Raw genomic sequence first — 12737 nt, 5'->3', positions numbered from 1 at the left:
GCTAACGGACACATATATATATATATATATATATAAATATATATATAAATATATATATAAATATATATATATATAAATATATATATAAATATATATATATATATGTATATATATATGTATATAAATGTATATATATATATATATGAATTTGAACGGATGGTGTTTTTGGCCTCTAGGGACCTCAAAACGAAAAAATAAATCGGTCCCGGGTCCAGGTCTTACCATGAGTACTACGGTAATAGCTTATTCCCTATATGGGAAATTCGCTAAAAGGTCACCATCCATGACCAGCTTTAATTGATAAATCAAATAAACGGTATCAGCATTCTGACACATACTTTCTCCCATAAGTTTGTCAACAACCTTTATCATGTGTAAGCGGTGTGAGTATAGAAATGGGATTAGTACAGTTTTGATCAGAATTTAAAGGACTATAACATACTAAATTTTTATCAAAATCGTTCGGGCCATTTTTGTGAAAATCCGATTTTTCCGTTATTTTATGGGGGTTTTATGGGAAAATAACATAATTTACAATAACTTTTGAACCGTATTTTTTACAGAAATGGGATTTGTACCATTTTGTTCAGAATTTAAAGGGCTACAACATACTAAATTTCTATCAAAATCGTTCGGTCCATTTTTGGGAAAATCCTATTTTTCCGTTATTTTATGGGGTTTTATGGGAAAATCCCCATTAAAAATCAAAATTTCTAAAAAATTTAAAAAACTATCAAAATGGTAAGGACTATAACATACTATGTTAAATAAAAACAGAATCTTTTTTCTAAAATCCTATTTTTCGTTATTTTATGGAGTTTTTATGGGAAAATAACATAATTTACCATAACTTTTGAACCGTAATTTTTAGAGAAATGGGATTTGTACCATTTTGTTCAGGATTTAAAGGGCTACAACATACTAAATTTTTATCAAAATCGTTCGGTCCATTTTTGAGAAAATTCGATTTTTCCGGTTTTTATGGGTTTTTATGGGAAAATCCCCATTAAAAATCAAAATTTCAAAAAAATGAAAAAAACGCCTGGAGATACCATGGATTAGAACCTACAGACCAAATTTCATCGAAATCGGACCACAGGTGTAGTCTCTAGCTCTGTACACATCCAGACACACAGACATCACTTCGAAAACCACTTTTTTGGGTCCAGGGGGACCCAAAAAGAATATATCCACTCAAAACTCAAACTCGAAAATTTTGACGAAAACAATACTTTCTCCATATACTATGGTATAGGGGGAGAAAGTAAAAAGGAAAGTATTTTTCCTTAGATGGTATTATTTTTAGTTTTTGGTACTTAACAGAGATGAGTCAGTGAAGAAAATTATGTTTTTAAATCCCACAAATATCTGAAGAACCCTGCCTTTGAAAAGACAACCACTTAACTGAAAATGCTGAGGAAGGAGCAACGTGTTAATGATTCAGAGATAATGTTATTAACAAATTCAAACTGACCGAAGAAGAAGTGGTTAGAAAATATGCCGTGATAGCACTTTTCCTACTCAACCCTCCAACTACAAACTTGAAGATTTTCTATTCATTAATGATTGATAGGGAAGGCAAAGTACTAAAGTCAACCAAACATGCCAAACCAGCTAGTAAAAAAGAGGAACAAGCAAAACCCCGGAAAACATGGGTGGAAAGTGAAGACTAATAAAACAACTATAAGCAAATACGACAAAGAACCTGTTATTGAAACATCCAGTGGAATTTAGAAGACAAAGCTGAAATGAATAAATTGGTACATACATGGCAATATACTGGAAGTAGACCTACGACAATTGACCTTGAGCAGCAAGACCAAAATACACTTTGGACTAGAAAAAGGAAGTATGTATTAGTTTTTAAAGGGTTTTTAAGTTTAGTTTTAAGGCAGTGATTAGGTTATAGTAAAACACCATTTTACTTGAGAAGATAGTCTCTATTTCTACTAGCAGAGTTGCCAACATTACAACAGTGAAAAAAAATACATTTTTACATTACACAGAGATAACTATTACATAGGCCTAAATTGATAACATATAGCCTAACAATAGTTTATCCAACACACTCCCTTAATGTACAAATGTTTTTTTTTTACAAATACAGAAAAATAGTGTTATTTTATTAGAACATGATATTATTTTACATAAGAAATTGTTAAGTACCTATCATGTTAACAAATTATAAGTATGAAATTGACAGTAGGCTGTTTATTTATTTTTCTCTAAAAAAATATTTGCCATTTAAAAATAGTATGCTAAGTAGCCTGCATGATTTGTGTAGGCTAAATTATGTCTTTACACATTACTTAATAGCTGACTTGTAAACTTTGAAAATTTTGTGCTGGACAAAGGTTTTGTGAATATGTCAGCCAATTGGTCCTCTGAGCAGCAGTACTTTAAGTCAAATAGTTTGGCATGAAATTGTTCGCTCACAAAGTGAAATCTCACATCAATATGCTTACTCTTTCTGTTCATTTGACCTGATTTGATGAGTTTTATGGCACTTTGATTATCAACATTCAGGGTGGTTTTCACAGTTTTTTCGGTCAGTTCTGTGATTAGAGTCTTGATGTATTTTATTTCCTTGCAACATTCAGCTGCAGATATGTACTCAGCTTCAGCTGTTGATAGAGCAGTTATTGGTTGTTTTTTTGAACTCCATACAATTGGTGCACTTCCTAACAGCAGGACATATCCGCTTGTACTTTTTCTATCCTTTACATCTCCTGCGTAGTCTGAGTCACAGTACGCTTGAATACTTAGGTCTTTAGAACTTGTTGAAGAAAAAAATATTCCTTTGTTTTTTGTTCCTTTGAGGTATCTCAAAGTTCTCTTGATGTTTTGGACATCCTTTTTTCTCGGATTTTCGGTAGAGCGGCTTTCAAAATTAACTGCAAATGTCATGTCTGGTCTAGTTTTATTAGTCATGTAGAGAAGGCTTCCTATAGCTTCTCTATAAGGAAAGTTAGTTTTTCCATCTTCATCAACAATCTTAGTCTGTTCTTCTAAGGGAGTAGATACTGACTTACACTCTGTCATATTAAAGTTGTTGAGTACTTGATTTGCATAGTTTGTTTGACTGAGATAGATGCCTTCCTTTTTCCTGATTATTTCCATTCCAATATACATATTTGGATTCTTGTTAATTGTCATCTCAAAATTAGTTCTGAGTTTTTCTAGCAGGTCTTTAAGTTTATTTTGATTTTTCGCCATTAAGATGCCGTCGTCAACATGAATAGCCAAATAAAGTTCATTTTTAATATCCTTAAACAGGCATTGATCGGTTTTGAGCTGTATTAGTCCTTCATCTTTCAGAAATGAGGTTAACTTCTTATTCCACTGACTTGGAGCTTGTTTTAAACCGTAGAGGGCTTTCTTGAGTTTGCAAATTTTCCCTTGTTCCTTAAATCCTTCTGGTATCTTCATATAAATATCATTCTCAATTTCCCCATACAGGAAAGCAGTCTTTACATCGAAGGTTTGGATATGTAAGTTTTCTTGAGCAGCTAGTGAGAAAAGAATTCTTAAAGAAGCACTTTCCACAACTGGACTGAAAGTATCTCTAAAGTCCAAATTTCCTTTCTTCTGTTCACAGCCTCGAACTACTAAACGGGCTTTATATGTCCCATCCTCTTTAATTTTAAACACCCATCTACTTGTTAGTATTTCATCATTTTCATTCAGTTGTTTTTCATCTATTATTTCCCAAGTCTCATTCTTCTCTAAGGATTGTTTTTCTTTCTTAATGGCCAATTCCCATTTTTCTTTATCGCTACTAGTCATACATTCATTGTACGTCAGCAGAACTTGGCCGTTTTCATATTCTTCTTCATATCTTGAAGGTCGTTTCATATTTATTCTTGGTCGCAGATTGTAGTGTCGTTCATTTTCAATTTCTTCATTTATATCAGGCCTTCCAATATTTTCTTCTTCTAGGTTTGCACCTAGTTGGTTTTCTTGATCTTCTCCTTGAGTTTCATTCATGTGTTCTTCTCTTTCTTCATCTTCTGCAGTTTGTGTACAATCTTCATCAGAAAAATTATTTTGCATCTGTTTTATTTTAATTTGTTCAGAGTTTGCATCTTTGAAAATCACATCTCTAGAGATAAATATTTTTCTTTTTTCAGGATCCCACAATCGATAGCCGTTCATTGCATATCCGACAAAAATAGCTTCTTTACTTCTTGCTTCCAATTTCTTTAAATAGCCTAAGACTTTTGCATAGGCTACTGTGCCAAATATTTGAAGTCTTGAAAGGTCAGGTTTTCTGTCGTACCATTTTTCAGCAGGTGTTGTATCTAGGTTAACAGTAGGGCTTCTATTAAGTAGGTATGCAGATGTTAAAATAGCCTCGCCCCACATTTCTTTATGTAGATTAGAGTCAAAAATCATCGCTCGAGCCTTTTCCATTAATGTGCGATTCATTCTTTCGGCTGTTCCGTTGAGCTGGGGTGAATAAGGTACTGTGTAGTCTATGACAATTCCTTTAGATTTGCAATACTCTTTCAGACCACTGGCAACATACTCACCACCATTGTCGCACCTTATTTTAGAAATTTTAAGATTGAAATGAGCTTCTGCTTCATTTACATATTCTTTTAGGTAGCTAAACACTTCACTTTTACTTTTTAATAGATACACCTTACAAAAATGAGAGAAATCATCAATAACAGTTAAAAAATACTTTTTACCATCGTGAGTCAAGGGTTCAATCGGACCGCAAAGATCAGAATGTATCAGTTTTAAAGGTCTAGAAGCTTTTACTCTAGATGTATTGAAAGGATTCCTTACTTGCTTAGATTTAATACAAATATCACAAAATTCATCTTCACACATATAAACATCAGTTGGAATGCCATTAGTAATTTTTGTCAACTTTTTCATATACGGAAAACTGATATGACCTAACTTTCTATGCCATTCTAAAGCTACTTCATTACGTGTAGTAGGGCTAGTGTTTGACTTTATGATTACCGGTACATTGGTTTGTTTTTGGATAGGTTTTACACTTTCTGTATCAAAAGGTTTAGGCCTACATTCATTTTGATCAAATTTGCTTAGGCCTACAGTAGCGACTTCATTTACACTTTCCGTTAACTGAACTACATACAAACCACTTTTATTTTTACACCCTTCTACAATGATAGACTTATCTTTGAGAACTTGTACCTTGTTTTTTGTGAATAATACTTCGCCACCGTTTTCGGTAATTGCATTGACAGACATTAGGTTATTACTTAACTCTGGTACATAAGAAACATTTTTTAGTGTACATTGGTCAGAGTCAACATTTCCTACAGCAATTTGCTGCATGCTTTGATTTTTCTTTGCAACAGAAATACTTTTAGTACATGATTTTACATTTTCTAAAATAGAAATATCATTTGTCATGTGATTAGGGGTACAACCACTATCAATAATGAAAGATTTGGTATTAACGCTATCGCATAGGTTAACACAATCGCCTAGTTGTGTAGACTTGTTTGTTGGCAGATTTACATGACTCAGAAAAGATGTTTTACAGTCATCTTTAGGTTTAAATTTAGATTTGTTACGGAAAAAGCAATTCTTTTCAGAATGGTTAGTTTTCTTACATATATTGCATGCTTTAGGCTGCTTATTTTTCAAAAAACATTCACTTTCTACATGATTAGGTTTCTTACAGTATGAACAAAATTTTGATTTTAGGCCTACGTTAGGACAGTTTTGACGAATGTGTCCTGATTCCTTACAAGAATAACATGTTACAACTCTAGGCCTACCTTGAGATTTGGTTTTAAAAGCTACTTGCTCACAGTCACTCACGGTCTTCGCCTCTTCTTGCAACAGTCTAGCCTTCAGGTTCTCGAGGGTTTTCTCGGTTGCACTGGTAGAATCCCACGCACTGGAGAAATGTTTATATTGGTCTGGAAGGATACTCAGGATCTTTGTGAGTAGCATCGTGTCGTCCACTTTTTGGTCAAGTCTGTTAAGCTTAAAAGCAATGTTCTGTATGTAGGCTATGTTTGACATCATGTCCTTTTGAAGATCGAATTTGAAGTTGTAGAATTCTTGCAATAAAGAACACTTTTGCTGTGTCGTATCTCTTTGAAAAAGGCGTTTTAAAGTGTCGTACATTTGTTTGGAAGTGTCACAAGTGACTACATGCATTTTAACTGATTGGTCTATAGTCATTATTATGATGTGTTGTGCTTTTGCATCTAATGACTTCCAAGCCTTCTTTTTCTTATCATCTTCTTGATTATCCAAAGTTTCTGTTCCATCAACAATATCCCAGAGATTTTTGGACTTAAAAAGAATTTTAACCTCGAAGTCCCACATGGTGTACGATTCGACGTCCTTGAGTTTGCCGACATTGTTCAGTTCACTTTCACTCCCGGAACTCATGATAACTTTATTCCTCTTTTTCACAATGGTTTTAATGTTTTTATGGTTTTACTATATATCTGGCCCCATAACCTATTAGTTTTTAAAGGGTTTTTAAGTTTAGTTTTAAGGCAGTGATTAGGTTATAGTAAAACACCATTTTACTTGAGAAGATAGTCTCTATTTCTACTAGCAGAGTTGCCAACATTACAACAGTGAAAAAAAATACATTTTTACATTACACAGAGATAACTATTACATAGGCCTAAATTGATAACATATAGCCTAACAATAGTTTATCCAACAGTATGCAATACATGAACAACTTGTACATGCCCCAAAACTACTTCAACATTCTGTTCTGATGGTCAAGGTAGACATGTGTGGCTAGCAAAATCTATATATACTTATTTAATACGCAAGCAGGTTTTTTGTGACAATTACTTTTCCGAAACTACAGAACCGATTGACATGTTTTTGGTGTCATTGGAAAGAGCGTAACGTGAAGTTGTGCAGGAAACTTTCTTTATAGGGAAATAATTAGAGAGCGAGGCCCTGGGGCCCTTTAAAGTTTTGTACTTCTCCATAAGATTAACATGGGAAACAAAACATTGTTATGAAACTCCAGCTGTTGTCAGAAATGCTGTTCTGCTATTTAATTTAATTTGTTTACAAGGAGAATTATTTCTTGGTGCCATGTGTTTAATGAATCATTATTTTGCATATATTTTAAATGCAATACACTATATAAAGTGATTGTAATACATTAAGAGATCTTAATTTAAACTAGCTGTTTGCCCGTTCTACGTACGGGAATCTTGTAGTAAGTTGAAACCTTCTATTCAGAACAGGAGTTGGTTTGCATATTTAGTGTGCATTTTTTCAGATATGCTGGCAAAACTATTACTGTATAGGAAAACATATAAACCTTCGCAAATACAATATCTGACAGTTTTAAAGCCAAAACGAATGCTTCGCAATTAAATACCACCCGATCGTGTTAGTCCATATTTTATATCTAATGATAAAATGAATTGCCTTATAGATCTATGAGGCATAGCCCTAAGGTAGGCCCGTAATTGAAAGTTACTTTTCACAATGAATAAAAATGGTTAAAATACTACCTCAACCTCACTACTCTGCACACTTTATTCGGGTTGAAATTTTCATTAACAAAGGTGCTCCTGTATTTTCCACAAGACACTGAGAAGTTAAGACATTAGGGCGTTACTAACAGACATACACACACAAAAAAATAATTACATTAGGGGATTTCCTACGCTTTAACCAAAGCAAATTACAAAAAAAAATGATTTGAAAGTTTTAATAGTGTCATCAAATTTTATGATAATCGTTTTAGGCCTAATCAAACTGTAAAATTGGTGTAAAAAATTATTTGAAAGTTTTAACAGTGTCATCAAATTTTATGATAATCGTTTTTAGGCCTAATCAAACTGTAAAATTGGTGTAAATCCGTTGGCAAATATATAAAAAGCAAATAAATACACAGTCCACAAAACATTTATACGTTAACAACGCCAAGCTTTAAAAATTCATGAAGCTCAAATCATCTTTCACTAATGTTTTATCATTTTCATAGCATAAACTAACATTTTGGAGTAGAGACAGAAAATGCAAAAATTATACAGTAAGACATCTATAAAATTTTAAAAGAAATAAGGTGCAGCACTAACAATAACTATAGTTGTAAATAGTGATGTGTTTGTACGTAAAAATGATTCTTACTGCTACCACCGGTTCTAAGGAGTAGCAGTACCAAAAACCAACGTTTACATTTAAGAAAAAAACTATAGTCCTTACGACCAATTCAAACTGTCCTTCTAATCAAACTGTATAATAGGTGTTAATCCGTTGGCAAATATATAAATAAATAAATACACAGGCCACAAAACATGAAACATGTAACGTTAACAACGTAAAGCTTTAAAAACTCACTATGGTTTGCTCAAAAAAACTTTCACTATAGGGAAGTAGCTATTACCGTAGGTCTCATGGTAAGACCTAGGCCCGGGACCGATTTACTTTTTCATTTTGATGTCCTCAGAGGCAAAAAACACCATTCGTTCAAATTTATATATATAAATATATAAATAATATATATAAATATATATATATATATACAAAAAAAATATATATACATAAGCATATATATATATACATATATATATATATATATATATATATAGATATATATATGTGTCCATCCACACGATAACTTGAGTAATTTTTGTCCGATTCTGATAAAAAAAATTTTTAAGGTTTAAGGCGGGATAAACTTGAATGAGTTCGCGAACCAGCATGATCGCACTTTGGGAACGGGGGGGGTTTTATGGGGTAAAAATAGATTTTTCCCATTTTTGACCCTAAAAACAAAAAATTTCACAATTTCTTTCTAGACCATTTTGTAGAGCTTAAAAAAACAAATAATTTAGTATATTGAAGCGTTATTATGCGCCTAATTGTTACAGAGAAAATTCAAAAAATTGTAATTTTAAAATTCCCATGTTATTCTTATGGAGAATAAGTCAACTGTTGTAGTTTGCTTGTTTATGAACATATTTTGATCAAATTTGGAAAATACATTAATTTCTTACTAAACTACAGTACCTTTTAACATTTTACATAAAAAAAAACTTGTTTACCCTCCCTGTTGCAGCAAACCTAAGTACTCGTTAATCTAATTCTGTTTAAATAGGGAATAAATGTGATATTTTTAAGGAGACATTTTAGTTTAGATCCAATCAGGCAAATTCAAATTCGCTAAGTCTGCAGGTTTGCTGCGGCGGGGGTATTTAAGTTTTCGAAAATCAAAGTTATTTCCCATTAATAGAATTATTTGTAAGCAACTTTTAATGTTAACATATTAATGGCAGTTTGAAGAAACCACCTATATCCAAACAAAGGTTTCTTATTTAAAAGATTACGTAATCTCTAAACGATAATCGATACATAGGTATATCTAGCAAACATTTGAAGGAAATGTGACAAAAAACGCACAATCCTGGGGTTTTGGACGTTTGTAGTTTTACCTCCTAAGTGGGAAAAGTACCGACATCGTTGTCGAAATGTATGTAAGTAGAAACCAAAACTGACAAATTGGAATAAGCGAGTTTAGCTACATCTGTAATAAACCTCTGTTACGATCACAGCGAAATCAGAAAGATCTTCCAAGATCGCAGCAACATCCACGATCACCCACTGCAGTTGTTATTTTTTACTTTGCACTTTACACAACTGTCCTTGAATCGCCGTTAATGAGTGGAAACCTTTTTTGTAAGCTATTGGTGACGATGATTAAAAAATGTAAGTTTCCTAGCACTATACAACACTGATTCATGGCCTTTTCTCTAATTATCTAATTTAAAAACAATCTTTGAACTTACAATTAATTAAACCGGGCAAAACGTTTTTAATCTCACTTGGTTTAGATGTGCTTATAAAACTTGATAGGAAATGGTTGGGGTATTTGTAAACAGTATTTAATGTAAACATATCAGTGACAGCTAGCTAGAAGTGAGAACTAATCCAAACAGCTGATCATTATTTCATAAAATGTAATAGTAAACATTGGGAGAAAATTTGACAAAAATCGAACAAAATTGGGTTTTTGATGGTTCGTTATTTTTATTTTGTCTTCAAAGAAGAGAGGCCATGTTTTTATAGCCAAAGACACTCTCACCAATCCAGTAAATACAGAAAAATGATTAGAACTTTGATCGGTACTCTAGTTTTCTAGGAGTAGGCCGCGTAAAATGACATTTTGGCGTTACAGACGGAGTCATAGAATGGACAAACAAACAGACAAACAGACAGAAATTGAGATCAGACTCGTTTCGGCTTTCTTAGGCTTTGAAACGTAAAAATAACCAAAAACTGCATGATTCTAAGCAATGTACAGGCAAAACTCTAATTTTATTTCTATAGAAGATAATCAAATAACCACGATTGAGCCTTTGCCTATATGTTTCCTGGTAAGTGTGTTGTAACTGTTTCTTATAGTATATAATTGTATCTTATAGTAAAACCAAAGTATTCTTTTCTGCATTCTCACCCCTTAGCGAAGCACGGGCAGAGCAACTAGTAGAAAATTAATGCGCAGGGGATATACACATTTTTGGCTACGTTAGAGCAAATACTTTGCTACTACAAATTATATGAATTATTATATATTATATATTAAATATGCACAAAAATGTGTGGACGAGTGCGCAAAAACGTTTAAATTTAGTTTCATCCATATGAGAGGCATTTACTGTGTCCCAATTGTTGTGGACGTAGTTTTACAAGAATTCAACTGATAGCAGCACTAAACAATACTGCTAGCTAGCTTTCAGTATTGTAATGGAGGGGAAAAGCAGGTGTGAATTATCCGGATACGCAAAAAAAAATACTGTAAAAAAAACGGTCAAGCACAATTTTGAGGTCAGGTTCCTTCCACAATGCTACAGTACCTATTAACGTTAATTAACGTTATTCTATTGCATCTCATTAGATCCAAGCCTAAATCCCAAACTACAATAAATTTATATAGTCACCCCTACCACCAATAAAATAGTTGGATCAGGAAACTAACTATACCAGATTGTAGTATTAACACTGGCACAATAAGCGGCAAGCGAAACAACTTCAAAGGGCAGTGGCTAATCTCACATTGGAACAATAGTTTGTAAACGGCGCTCTGACGAGTATACTCGTTGCGAGCCACTGGAAAGCACTAGCGGTGACAAGATTACTCGCCATCCGCAGTTAACGGGTTAATAACTATGGAAAATGAAAACTGGCACATCTAATTCTTAGGGCCACAAAAATGGTCTTTGACAAACCCTATACCCTTAGTCAAATATAACAAACACAAATAAATTACAAAAGTAAATGCAAGTCCGGTATAAATGACCTACCCTAGTGGAAGAGATCAATATATATCAATACAAAAATTGTATATTGATACGTATTGATACGTATGTGTATTTGGGCCAATACACATCAATACACATCAATACATATCAATACAAGTAAATAGGATCCGAGTCATTAGCTTATTTGAAAATAATTTGTAGCTTGTTAAAAAACAATTTTTAATTTGTTTCAAAACATTGAATAATATCAACTATGCACTAAAAATAAAATAAAAATTAAAAAGTAAAAAAAATCTTGGCAAAAAGTAGACTGGGTTTCCGAGATTTGAACCGGGGACTCCAGCACGGAAGCCAGTTGTCTTAGCCATTACACCACGGACACTTCATGTTGGACTGTGTAATGATAGCCATGTTGAATGGGAGAAGCTGTATTAGGCCTCACAATTTAAAAGATTTTTCAATGGCATGTGTGTCATTTCAACCATGTATATGCTTTAACATGTTTCAAAACTGTTTTATCACCAGTTAAAACTGTTTTCATGCTACTTGGGTGATATGAATAATGTCAATACAATTTATTTTTATTGATTTCTAGAAATAAGGAATTCAATAATGAATTTGTGAGGAATCTTTATCCCTAACAATTAACCCAATAAGCAAAAAAATTGTTAAAAGTTGTCGAAAGCTGTATTACAATAATTATTGTTGTATAACAATTTTAGAACATTTTGATTTAAACTTCATATTACAACAATTTTGATATAAGATTGAAACAATTTTAAAATTGTTTAGCAATAAGTTTTTTGGAGTTGAAAAAAATAAGTTTTAATACGAGCTGTAACTGTTTTACAACAATTTTAAAATTGTTTTACAACCAATTTTGTGAAGTTTAAGAAAATCAGTTTTAATACAAGTTGTAAACTGTTTTACAACAATTTTAATGTTTAGCAATCAGTTTTTGGCAGTTTAAAAAATAAGTTTTAATACAAGTTGTAACTGTTTTACAACAATTTTAATGTTTAGCAATCAGTTTTTGGCAGTTTAAAAAATAAGTTTTAATACAAGTTGTAACTGTTTTACAACAATTTTAAAATTATATATTTTTAAATGACCTATATTGAGTTTTAGGTACCTCAGCTAACGCCTATGACGTAGAACTAGAGTTTTTCCTTTTTTCAAAAAATAACATTTTTATTACTGTTTATTTCACAAAGTTTACATTGGTATTTTGTATAATCCATAATGTTCATATGCGATACATTTTAGAGATATTTTGCATTTTATTTACCCGTATTGATGTCTATTGATTTATATTTACATCTAACATATTTAAAAAATATTCTCTATTGATATCAATGAACGATTTGTTTGCTCTAATGATCTATATTGATATATTTTATGTTTATAGATGTCTAGTGATATGTATTGACTAAGTTTTCAGTGATGTCTATTTGTTTGTATTTACTTGTGATGATATCCATGAACATCTAT

General features: G+C 32.3%; 1 protein-coding gene across 1 annotated transcript in view; it reads right to left on the bottom strand.

Annotated features, from left to right (window-relative positions):
• Nucleotides 1-12737, bottom strand: part of LOC129005971 (lysosomal aspartic protease-like) — a 50148-nt gene that overhangs the window by 2149 nt on the left and 35262 nt on the right. The gene's annotated exons all lie outside the window — the stretch shown is intronic.

The sequence above is a fragment of the Macrosteles quadrilineatus genome, unplaced genomic scaffold (genome assembly GCF_028750875.1).
Source record: "Macrosteles quadrilineatus isolate MER2022 unplaced genomic scaffold, UCM_ALF_1.0 Scaffold_48__1_contigs__length_938360, whole genome shotgun sequence".
In the NCBI taxonomy this organism is placed as follows: domain Eukaryota; kingdom Metazoa; phylum Arthropoda; class Insecta; order Hemiptera; family Cicadellidae; genus Macrosteles; species Macrosteles quadrilineatus.
The sequence above is the reverse complement of the archived record's forward strand: the minus strand, read 5'-3'. Positions and strand labels throughout refer to the sequence as shown.